Source organism: Eublepharis macularius, chromosome 1, assembly GCF_028583425.1.
Source record: "Eublepharis macularius isolate TG4126 chromosome 1, MPM_Emac_v1.0, whole genome shotgun sequence".
NCBI lineage: Eukaryota > Metazoa > Chordata > Lepidosauria > Squamata > Eublepharidae > Eublepharis > Eublepharis macularius.
In genome coordinates, this window is record NC_072790.1 from 86,748,749 (window position 1) to 86,759,752 (window position 11,004).

An 11,004-nucleotide genomic window follows, 5' to 3' on the forward strand; every position below is an offset into this window, starting at 1 on the left:
ACCTTTTACATTCATGCCTGATGGACCCTTAATAAGATGTTATTTACCAGGTGATACTATTTACCTTCATGTCACTAAAAAAGCTTAAGCTCCCCATTTCCACACATCAAGCTTCTATTAAAGAGATGGTACATTTTTATCCAGGATTTTTTGGCAACAGTGTGGTCAGAACTTTCCAGGTGTTATGCTTGAATAATGCTTAGTTGTGCTGCTACATATTTTAATACTATAATGAGAGAGGACTCATTGGTATCCCAATAGATGGAGCCCCCAAAACAAGATACTGCACCCAAATTGACAAAGGCAGGAATATTGGCAAAGTAAAAAAAAAAAAAATTAGAGCAAAAGACCCAAATAAACTGTCTCACAGCAGGTATCTCTGGCCATGCATCCCACTAACTTATTGACAGGCACTATAGTTTGCTAAGTGTTACACTTGACACCATTTTTGGCACCTCTTGTTATCTTTTTGCATACCAAGAGGGGTACTCATTGAGTAGAGTACTGGAGAATTAAAGCCACGACACCCAGACATACTTAAGGCCATTTCCTTTTGTAAACCATGGCCAGCTCCCACTATCTTTGGTTGAATTGCTAATTTAGAAAGGCAGTTATATATAAGTAAAAGGAAGGACAAAGGGAGGGAGGCAGCCAAGACTCATCCCAGCATGTCTTGCAACAGAACCAAAGTTTTAACTAAACTCACAACTAAAATCTATATAGCTATAAAAATTTCTCTAACATATAACCTCGAAACTTTTGTGGGATAACATGAAAGACATTTGTGTTCCAAACTGTAAATATTTTATTTTTTTTTTATTTTTTTATTTTTCATAGCTACAAAACACTACACAAAACTATCACAAGGAAAGGGGAGAGGGAAGGGACAAAGGGGGGGTGGAAAAAGAAAAGGGGGGGAATGAACTACAAACACTAAACACTACACTTCAATGTTTCCCTTCATACTGTCAATACAAAAATAGCTCCATAAAATAATGATGGAGTGGTTAATCATACAGAGAATAAACATTTCAAATTCTGGTTAAACTTTCCTCCCCCTTCTAGGTCCCGGACGCAATTCTCTCTGTGCAACTGCAGTTGCGATGCTCTCCTCCTCCCCCCCCCTCCGGCTCCTCCTTTTCTTCGTTCTTGGTGCAGCAGAGTTCTGGGTTTTTATTCTCAAAATCCTTTAGTTGATCTTCTGATAATATCTTATAGGCCTGATCTTTATATCTGAACCATATTCCTTCCGGGAATAACCATTTGTACTTTATTCCATGGTCCCTCAGAAGTGCTACAAACTTTTTATATTTAAAACGCCGTTTCCGGACTAGAAATGGAACGTCCTTCAAAATCTTGACTTTCAAACCCATAAAGTCCAAATCCGCATTGTATGAGTTATATAGGATGGTGTCCCGAATCTTTTTAGATGAAAAGTCAATAATGATCTCACGAGGCAACTGTCGCTTTGTTGCATATTTTGAAGAAGCCCGACGGACCTCTAAAATGGCGCTTTTAACCTCTTCTTTAGTCGTCCTCGCGGGTGTCGCCAGTAATTCCGAGACCAAATCCCACAGATCCTCATTTTCCTCCTCTTTCACGTTTTGGAGACGCAAAATTGTCTGCGTTCGTTCCACCTGTAGCCCGATCAGCTGGTTCTCCACCAACTTCAGGTCCTTTTTTGTAGCCTTCACAAGTGACGCACTTTCCAGAGCAGACTTTTCTGCCCCCCCCGCTGCTGCCTTAATGGTTTTCACCTCGCTTTCAATTAAGCCCACCCTTTGATCAGTTTCGTTCAGCTTGTCAACAAAGGGTTTTATAGCTTCCACCACCGCCCTGCGTACCAACTCTTCGAGCGACTCCCCCTTCTGCAAGGTAGCCGAGATTGACTTACCGAGAGCGGGACTTTGCCTCTTTGCTGCCATTTGGGGGGGGGGGCCAACAAAATTCTGGAACTCAACGAAGGGGAAGAGCGAGTCTTCTTCAGATCAACCTCTCCTTCACAAACGCTTGTAGAACAGAAGGGATTCGCTTGTTTACAGGCTTCCGCCTGTTTCTTTTACTTGCCGTTTCTCGTTGCCCGGCGGCACTCGAGGCGCCGCGCACATCTGCCGGCCTCCATAGGGACAAACGGGCAATTCCCCCCCCCCCGCATTGATTTCGGGGAGTTCTTCCCGCCGCGTCCCGGACCCTGGCTCCCTCCCTGGGAGTCCTGGGGGCTAATCCTTGCGGGTCAGCCGCCCGGTCAGGGTGCCCGGTCGTTTCCTCCCAGACCAGCCGAGAGGAGCGTCCGGCATGGCTGAGAAAACGAAACCGAATCCCAAACTGTAAATATTTTAGTTCCATCAACATGACCCTCTTTTTAGCTGGAATAACCCTAAACAGTGGTAAGACCAGCTTCCAAGAATCAGAATCCTAGTTATCTCTTTATGTTTATGTAATAAATCATGAGCTTTCAAAGTTTTACATGGAAGATTCATTGAATGTCTAATTACTGAGAACTTCAAAAAGACAGCTTCATGCAGGGCCACAACCATGAAGAGCCAAATATCTATTTTCAGGAAAACTTTAGGAATGGGAAGATAAGTACAGCCTCTGCAGTATCAAACTGAAAGGCCCCTTTCACACTTACAGGTTAAAGCACCATTTTTGACCAGTTGCTGCCATCGCAATGGCTGCGCTTTGTACCCATGTGTTTTACCCTGTCTGCAGCAGTTTTGAATTGGTGTCCTGTCTTTCATTTCATATCCAATTCAAAGCTCTGGGTCAGTTGTGGGCTTTTGAGGTTTCACAATGCACGTCACCAAATTTGAGCATACGTAGTAATGGGCATGCGTAGTAATGGGATTGTATACTCTTGAAGACAATTTTATGCCGGATAAACCAACGACACTAGGGGCTCAGGAGTGGGGGGAAATAAGCTATTCAGAGCTGATAGAGGTAGAAAGGGGAAATACAGGGGACTCATAAACTGATAACTGATGGAAGAAATCAGTGAAGAGAAAAAGAGAGGCGGGATGTTAAGAGAAAGATCACTAATCAAGGAGACATGCTACATTTGACATTAATAGCAGAATTGTTTAATGCAGATCATTAGTTTGTACTTATTCCTGATAATCAATCAATAATCTTTATAACAACAGCCAATGAAGAAATAAACAGACCCATTGGGTGTCTTGTGCCCTATTTCTTTTCAGACCTAATGTTTAACTGCAACACAATCCTGCCCTTAGTACAGCAGCGGCCATACTTATCTTTTTACTCCTATTGGCTTAGGGAGAGGATTTTCAATTTGCATTTAAATAGAAATGAAGGAAGTGTGATAAAAGTTTCAATTAAAATGTTTTCTATTTTTTAAATTCATTTTTAATAGGAACAGTAAATATTTTCAGTTGATAGTGGGCTTTTTAAATGACAAAAATCAACACATTTTCCCCACTATCTGCCATATCAGAAATCCTCATTAGAGCAGCCTGCCATTTTCTGTGATTTATAGAACCTTTGCATTTTTCCTGGTAATATTTGTCACAACCAAAAGAAAACAAAATGAACTACACAGTTGCTTGATAAGTGTAAAGACATCATACTGGGTTGTAAATAAAATGAACAGTAAGTAGCTGTGAATTTAAGAAACAGTCACTCATAAAAATAAAATTCAACATATTAAAATTTTACTTCCTATACAATTGCAAATTTACACTCTTGCTTTACTGACTATGTGTCATGTTTACTATAATTGTATCAAAAGAACCACAGAAGTCCAATAGAGTTCAGGGACTGGAGCCAATGAAACAACTATGGGAACCAATGAAACAACTATTCTTGTGAATTGTAGACTTCTCTGAGGTGCTTGACTGCTTCTGTACAGTGACAATATAGCATGATTTGCCAGTAGGGTCCTCCATATTCTTATCTATAATCAGTGGACATCATAGAGACTTTAAAAAAGATTTATTAGACATAATACATTAAACATGTTTAAGCATTAGCCATGGTGGCAGAAACAGGACAGTGCATGAATTTAATACAGAATTTAAGGATATTATTGTGAAAAATGTTATTTTAAAAAATTTTGTGCACCATGCCAAAAAAGTGTTGATCTTCCAGGGTGAGTTTAAAGGTAAAGATAGTCCCCTGTGCAAGCACTGAGTAATTACTGGCCCATGGGGGGATGTGGCATTACAGCGTTTTCTTGGCAGACTTTTGTTACGGGATGGTTTGCCATTGCTTTCCCCAGTCATCTACACTTTACTCCCATGAAACTGGGTGCTCATTTTACCGACCTCGGAAGGATGGAAGGCTGAGTCAACCTTGAGCCAGCTACCTGAACCTGGCTTCCACCAGGATCGAACTCAGATCGTAAGCAGCACTTGGGCTACAATACTGCAGCTTACCCCTCTGTGCAACAGGACTGTGCCAGAGTAAGTTTAATAGAGAAATAAATGTTTTCAGAAAAGAATTCAAATTATCAGTTCTCAGTTGGCTTCCTTGTCGCACAAAGTCAGTTGGACTTTGCAATGTATCTCCAATTCAGGGTCACTCAACTGAGTATGTTGTCCTCAGAGGTTTAGCAAATTCATATGCAAAAAAAGTCTCATACAAATTGAATAACTTTTTTTGGAATTTTAGATACTTCCAATGTCTTGTGGAATGTCAATGGCTATGAATTTGTCAACCAAATGGTACAAAAATGAATGGCATTGGGACATGGCTTGAAAATAATCCATGGAAAGCCTAGCTTCATTCACATTCAAGGATCTACTTTCCTATTTAGGAAACATTGGTTCATCCCTACAATACCTAAATGAGATTAACAAAGATGAACTTCTTGCAAAAAGTTTTTGGCAGTGTAACTTGGGAAAACAGGAAAAAAAGATACAAAGCATGATGAGACCAGAACCACAGAAAAAATATAAATCAATGTGGAAGAAAAAATTGAATTTATTCCTGCAACCATAGACAAAAACAAAATGCAACCATATGTAGGAATTCCTGGTGTTCAGTCAGTACAGAAGAAAAAATGTGAATGTATTTGGTATAATCAGCATGTTAAAAGGAAGAAATTACACAAATTACACAGACTATCAGTGCAAAAGGACTAGAAGCATTGTTTTGTTTTCCCCAATACTCTTGGTGAACGCTGACATAGCAGAGCTACATGTTATAGTAGACCTACATGACAAAAGTGGCACGAAATATTCTAGCTGTGATCATGTCAGCTGAATATTGACAGTGTTATCAACTAGCTGCAAAAAAAGGAAAACTAAAGCAGCTTTTTTTCACAACCAGCTTTCAATCTATCTTAAACAAATTAACAGTTGAAGATATTCCTTCTGGTAAATGAAGCTTGAGGGAAATAGCTGGTTGCTCTTGTTGGGTGGCTGGGGATATAGCAACGCTGCTATCACAGAAAGTGATACACAAACAAACACACACAAAAATCACTGTAAGACTGCAGTCTTGAATCCTCAGAAGAATTCTACCACTGGAGCTGTTGGGTTGGATCGTGACTAGACATGGGCACGAATGAAAAAAAAAATTAACAAGCTGTTCGTTGTTCCTTGCCATCCACGAACAACGAACAATGACCAGTAACGAACATGACCCTGTTCACAAACATGTTCGTTGTTCGTGGCCCCTTAAAGATTCCTTTAAACTATCAGCTGGCAGTTGGCAGGGGAATTCCCCCCTGCCACCTGCCAGCTGATAGTTTAAAGGGCCCTTCCTGCCACATGCAAGGGGTAGGACCCTTTAAACACCTCACAAACTGACCTTCCCAATGTCCAATACCCACCAAATTTGAAGGAGACACCCTTCAAATTTGAGAGAGATTACACCCTGGGAAAGGCATGATCCATGGGTCCTTCCCTTTGTTGTCATTTTCTCTTCACAGTGGCAAAACTGGGACTCTCTTGTGGAAGCTACTTTAAGGGGTTACAAACTGATCTTCCCAATGTCCAATACCTACCAAATTTTCAGGAGACATAGTCCTCACTGTCCTCCGAAGACCCCCCAAGTTTCAGAGAGATTACACCCCGGGAAAGGCATGATGCATGGGTCTCCCCCTTTGTTGAAATTTTCTCTTCACAATGGCAAAAACAGGACTCTCTGCTGGAAGTACTTTGAAGGGTTAAAGCCAGAAGGAAAGCCAGAAGGAGTTCAGACAGAGTTCAATCCCTGCCATTGCCAGGGGAATTGATTGAAAGGCCCCACACTGTCTGGCTTGATGAACAGCTGATGAAGGCAACAAGGCTTGCAATGACCACTTGTTCATTTAGAATGGAGCCTCACGAATGGCTTGTTTGCGAACAGACAAATGGGCTGTTCGTAGATTTTTCCTGTTCATAATGCTGTTCGTGCCCATGTCTAATCGTGACTAACAGAGGTGAGGTGCTTTTCGCAGAACAGAATCTTCCTGCCTACCAGTGATTCCCCATAATGCTGGTCCTAGGGTATCAAGGACCATCAAGAATAGCATGAGAGGCAAATAGAGCATCTACAACAAGAAGGTGGAACCAGCAAAAATTGCCCCTCTATCGCATTAGTGGAAAATTTAGTTGGGATCCAATCCATTGTCAAAAAAATGGCAATAGGAGTTCAGCTGAAATAGTGTCCTTATTGTTCGACTATATAGTCTCCTTATTGTTCTTGTCTTGCTCAGTGACTGATCAGGGTAACAAACCTATATCAGCTGGAGCAGGGGGCAGACATGTTTGTGTATGAAGAAATGAATCTGCATTTGAATATCAGAGATGGCAAACAAATAGAGAAATTACTCTGCATTTTGAATGTAGAGGAGAGATGAGCAGACAGAAAACTACTAAAAATGGAAGTATCTTGAAATGCAGGGGCTCTCTCTCTCTCATGATCTGATACAGGATAGCAGACCTGCTGTCCTATAGGAAAGCTTCCTTACCTCCATCTGTGCTTTACTTACATATTTGTAAACAACTCTAGCTTCTAGTCATTAACTAGAATATCATTTATGGAAGGGAGAGGGACAGGAGCATGCTGGGCAATTTTGGACTATACATTGGCTGAGATATCAGCCAGGTGGTCTTCAAGCAGCTTCTAACAGCCCTGTCCCCCCATGTGCTACCTGGGGAGTGGAGAAATGGGTCATCAGACTCAAGGGCGTCAGGTTTTAATCTGGTATGATGAGCAGGTATGATGGGCCTTCAAAAGTTTTCTTCCAGCAAAGACAATAGTCCAGGCTGCCCTTTTGCTTTCAGCTGCTCTGAGCAAGCTCTTCTGTCATCTCCTTTTCTGTCGATCTGTCATCAGAGCAAGCAGTAAGATAGGGGTACCTCAGTCACAACCAGGTTGCATTCTCTATTTAGTTGCTGGCTTGGTGATCTCAAAGATGGATTGACTCACAGATTACAAGTTCCTGTGATTGGGACATGGAGACAGGCCAACTAAGCTGCTTGCCTCTTGTGGCAGGTTGGCATTGGCTGGGGAACATAGCACAGGTTGTGCAGAGTGAGCTCCCTGCATGACAATAAAAAGGGAATCCCCTTAAGGGCCTTGTGGGGGGAGGCGTAGTGCACAGTAGTTAACCTTGGGGCTGACACATTGACCATGCCCCCAGGAAGATAATGATGGGTAAGAATAGTGGCTTCCATCAAATCCAGCTCTAACATCATCCCTTGGTTCCCCCAACAGGCAGCTTAGGCAAGATGCTGACTGCTGTTAGGCTGTCGGCGAACCCTATGTCCTCAATCTATGCTGAGCCTAAACATGAGGAAGTTGTGGCCTGATTCTCCCCAGCTCAGTGTGTCTGTGTCATCTTTTCCTTCTCTCCCATGGCAGGCCCCACTCTGGGCACAAAAACAAATATTAGAAAAAGGTTGGTGATTGTTCCAATTGTTTGTATTGCCTGGGCAATATACAAAATGCTGCCCTTACAGGTACATTCTCCAATTTATTTTGGAGATCATACCTATTAGTCAGAGGATGGGCATGCTGACTGGAAAACGCACACACTTGTAATTATCCATAAACTGTGTACAAAGGCCCTGATAGAGATTCATATTAATTAGTTGTGCATTATTTTTGAACTGGATCTGATAAAATACTCACATAAAATTTCTCCATTTTAAATAGATTTAATAGAGGTACCATTTGAATTTAGTTTACTTTAATAATCTATTTTGGCTCGTTAACATCAGTTAAGCACAATTGTTGGGTTTCTTTTTAAGCACCCCCTCTCCCAAGTCTTTGTGGATATTCAAGTCATTGGGAATGTATTGTAGGCATTTTAAAAAGGAGCCCAAACATTTAATTAGTATGTACTTGCTTCCCTGCTAGCAGGACACCAACTAGTGAGTAAATGGATTAAGTTACTTTTATTGCCTGATAGGAGACATCTTGACAGTTGTGTTTTTCATTTTCAGGTGTTTAGTTAAGAGAAACACGGGGGTCCAATTGAATCTTTAAAAACTTTATCTTTGGCTAGAATGATTATGGCTTTGGAACACAATGTGATTTTCCACACTAAGCAAGGGATTATGCTCTTTATCCTGGTTCAATGATGAAAGAAATGAATGCATAATATAAATAGAATCTGTTTCATAGGAAACAGTAGGTTTGCAGATGTACCTTTGACTTGTTACAACCCCAAATTCACAAATGTTAATCAAACACTAAGTATTAATGGATTAATATCCTTTTCCTATCCTCGATAACAGTCTTGAGAATGGATTTCTTGTACGGGTAAGACGTTTATAAAAGGTACAGATTTATTACGTTATTTGGTCAGGAACATGCTTTAATTAAGTATTCAATGTTGTTTCCTAATCTGATCATGTTCTGAAAATAAATAAGTGTTGCATTTCAGGAAGATAAGGAAAGGTTTGTACCAGAGATTGAAAAAACTTTGTATCAAGCTAGTATGTCCCAGAATAACAACAACAACAACAACAACAACAACAACAACAAGATATATCTCTATTTAGAGTTTCCAAACAGGGGAAAACAATACTTCTTTGTTATTAAACCTAATAGCACTGTCTTTTTCTGTTTTTTTAAAATGTGGATTCAGATTAATCATTTTTCACTGTGAAATGAGCTCCTATGGTCAACTGTCAGTGATAATCCACGTGTATCTTATGATTCATGATGAAATGGCTCCTTTGTGGGGAGTGCAACCTCTTCCAAGATGGGTTGAATTCTCAGTCCACAAACAACCTTGTCATTGACCAACAGTACCTCAGTCTTATCAGTACTGAACTTCAGTTCATTGGCCCTTATCCATTCCATTAACTTCTCCAGGCATCTGTTAAAGACTTCCATAGCATCATCTGACTCTATTGTAGCAAGTAACAAGTAAATAAACAGCAAGCAACTACTTAAGCAATCCCCCTCAACAAGAGCAACTCTTAATATATAAACACTAGCAAGCAGAAAAGCAAGCAATTCTCGTCTTTAAACTAGAGATGGGCACAAACAGCAATACGAACAAAAAAAAGTCACAAACAGCCCAATCTGCTGTTAGAGAACAAGCTGTTCATGAGGCCCCATTCTAAATGAACAGGTGGTTGTTACAAGCCTCCTTTGTTGCTGTTCGTCAAGCCAGACAGTCTGGCACCTGCAATCAATTCCCTGGGCAACATAGGCAGAGATTGTCTGAACTCTGTCTGAACTCCTTCTGTTGCCCTGGAACCCCCAATCTAAGCCCAATTTAGCTTGATAGGCAGGTCTTCCTTCCAAGTGTGGAGCTCCAAATTTGTTACAAGAGAGCAAAGACCAGGGGGAGGGGGCTCCCAGCTCTGGCTAGTCTTTGCAGACAGTGGTGAGGGAGAGACAGCTACTGTTGGCATTTTGATAGAGACAGGGAGAGTACATTGGAACTTGAATTTTCTTTGTGTGTGGTGGGATATGGATCTACCCCTTCAGGTTCCAAGGCTGCTGCCAGGCTCTGGGGCCAAGCTATTATTTACTATTGGTACCTTTCCTGCTGCCTGCTCAGGTAGGGTTTCTGGGAGTGGTGCGGTAGGGATCTACCCACCCTCAGGTTCCAGGGCTGCTGCCAGGCTCTGGGGCCAAGCTATTATTTATTATTGGTACCTTTCCTGGTACCTGCTCAGGTCAGCACAGTAGGGACTTGTGCAGTAGGGATCTTGACCAAACTTGGATGATGGCTGGAGGAGAGCCTGCTGGCCCCTATGAACAGCCAACCACGAACATGTTTGTGAACAGGGTCATGTTTGTGGGTGTCCGTGAGTCCCTGTTCATGGATGGCAACGAACAATGAACATCACATTCATTTTTGTTCCATTCATGCCCATCTCTACTTTAAACCAACACAACTAGGAAAAAAAGCTATCTTCCTAATGCACATCTATTGGCCACTCCCTCCCTCCCCTTGAAATAAAGCAACTTAAACTGGTTCAGTAGGGATATTGACCAAACTTGGATGATGGCTGGAGGAGAGCCTGCTGGCCCCTGTGAACAGACAACCACGAACATGTTCATGAACAGGGTCATGTTCGTGGTTGTTCATGAGTCCCTGTTCATGGATGGCAATGAACAACGAACAGATCCATTGGTCACTCCCTCCCTTCCCAAGAAATAAAGCAACATAAACAGCTTGAAGAACCAACCACTTAGCTTTAAACCTGTTTAGCTGCATTTGATAGATAAAACCAAATATTTTTTGGTTTTTCCATCATTAATGTATTCAGTATTCCAATTTTATTTGAAATTGTCTAATTTCATTCAGTATACCCAGATAATGCCAATTTAGCCATTATCTGGATATATATTCAGTATATCAATACTGAATAGTACACCCCTATCCCAAACCCAAGCCTGAATTCAAACTGAAAGGTTGAATGAAAACATAAAATATTATAGATAGCCTTCTAATAATGAATGGCAGTTTATTATTTTTACTTCATTTAATTTCTTTTAAAGACTCAAATATTGTTATTTTGGCAATATACACATCTGTTTCTTTTTAATTGATCAATTAAGTAACTTTTTGTAGATGAAAAGAACAGC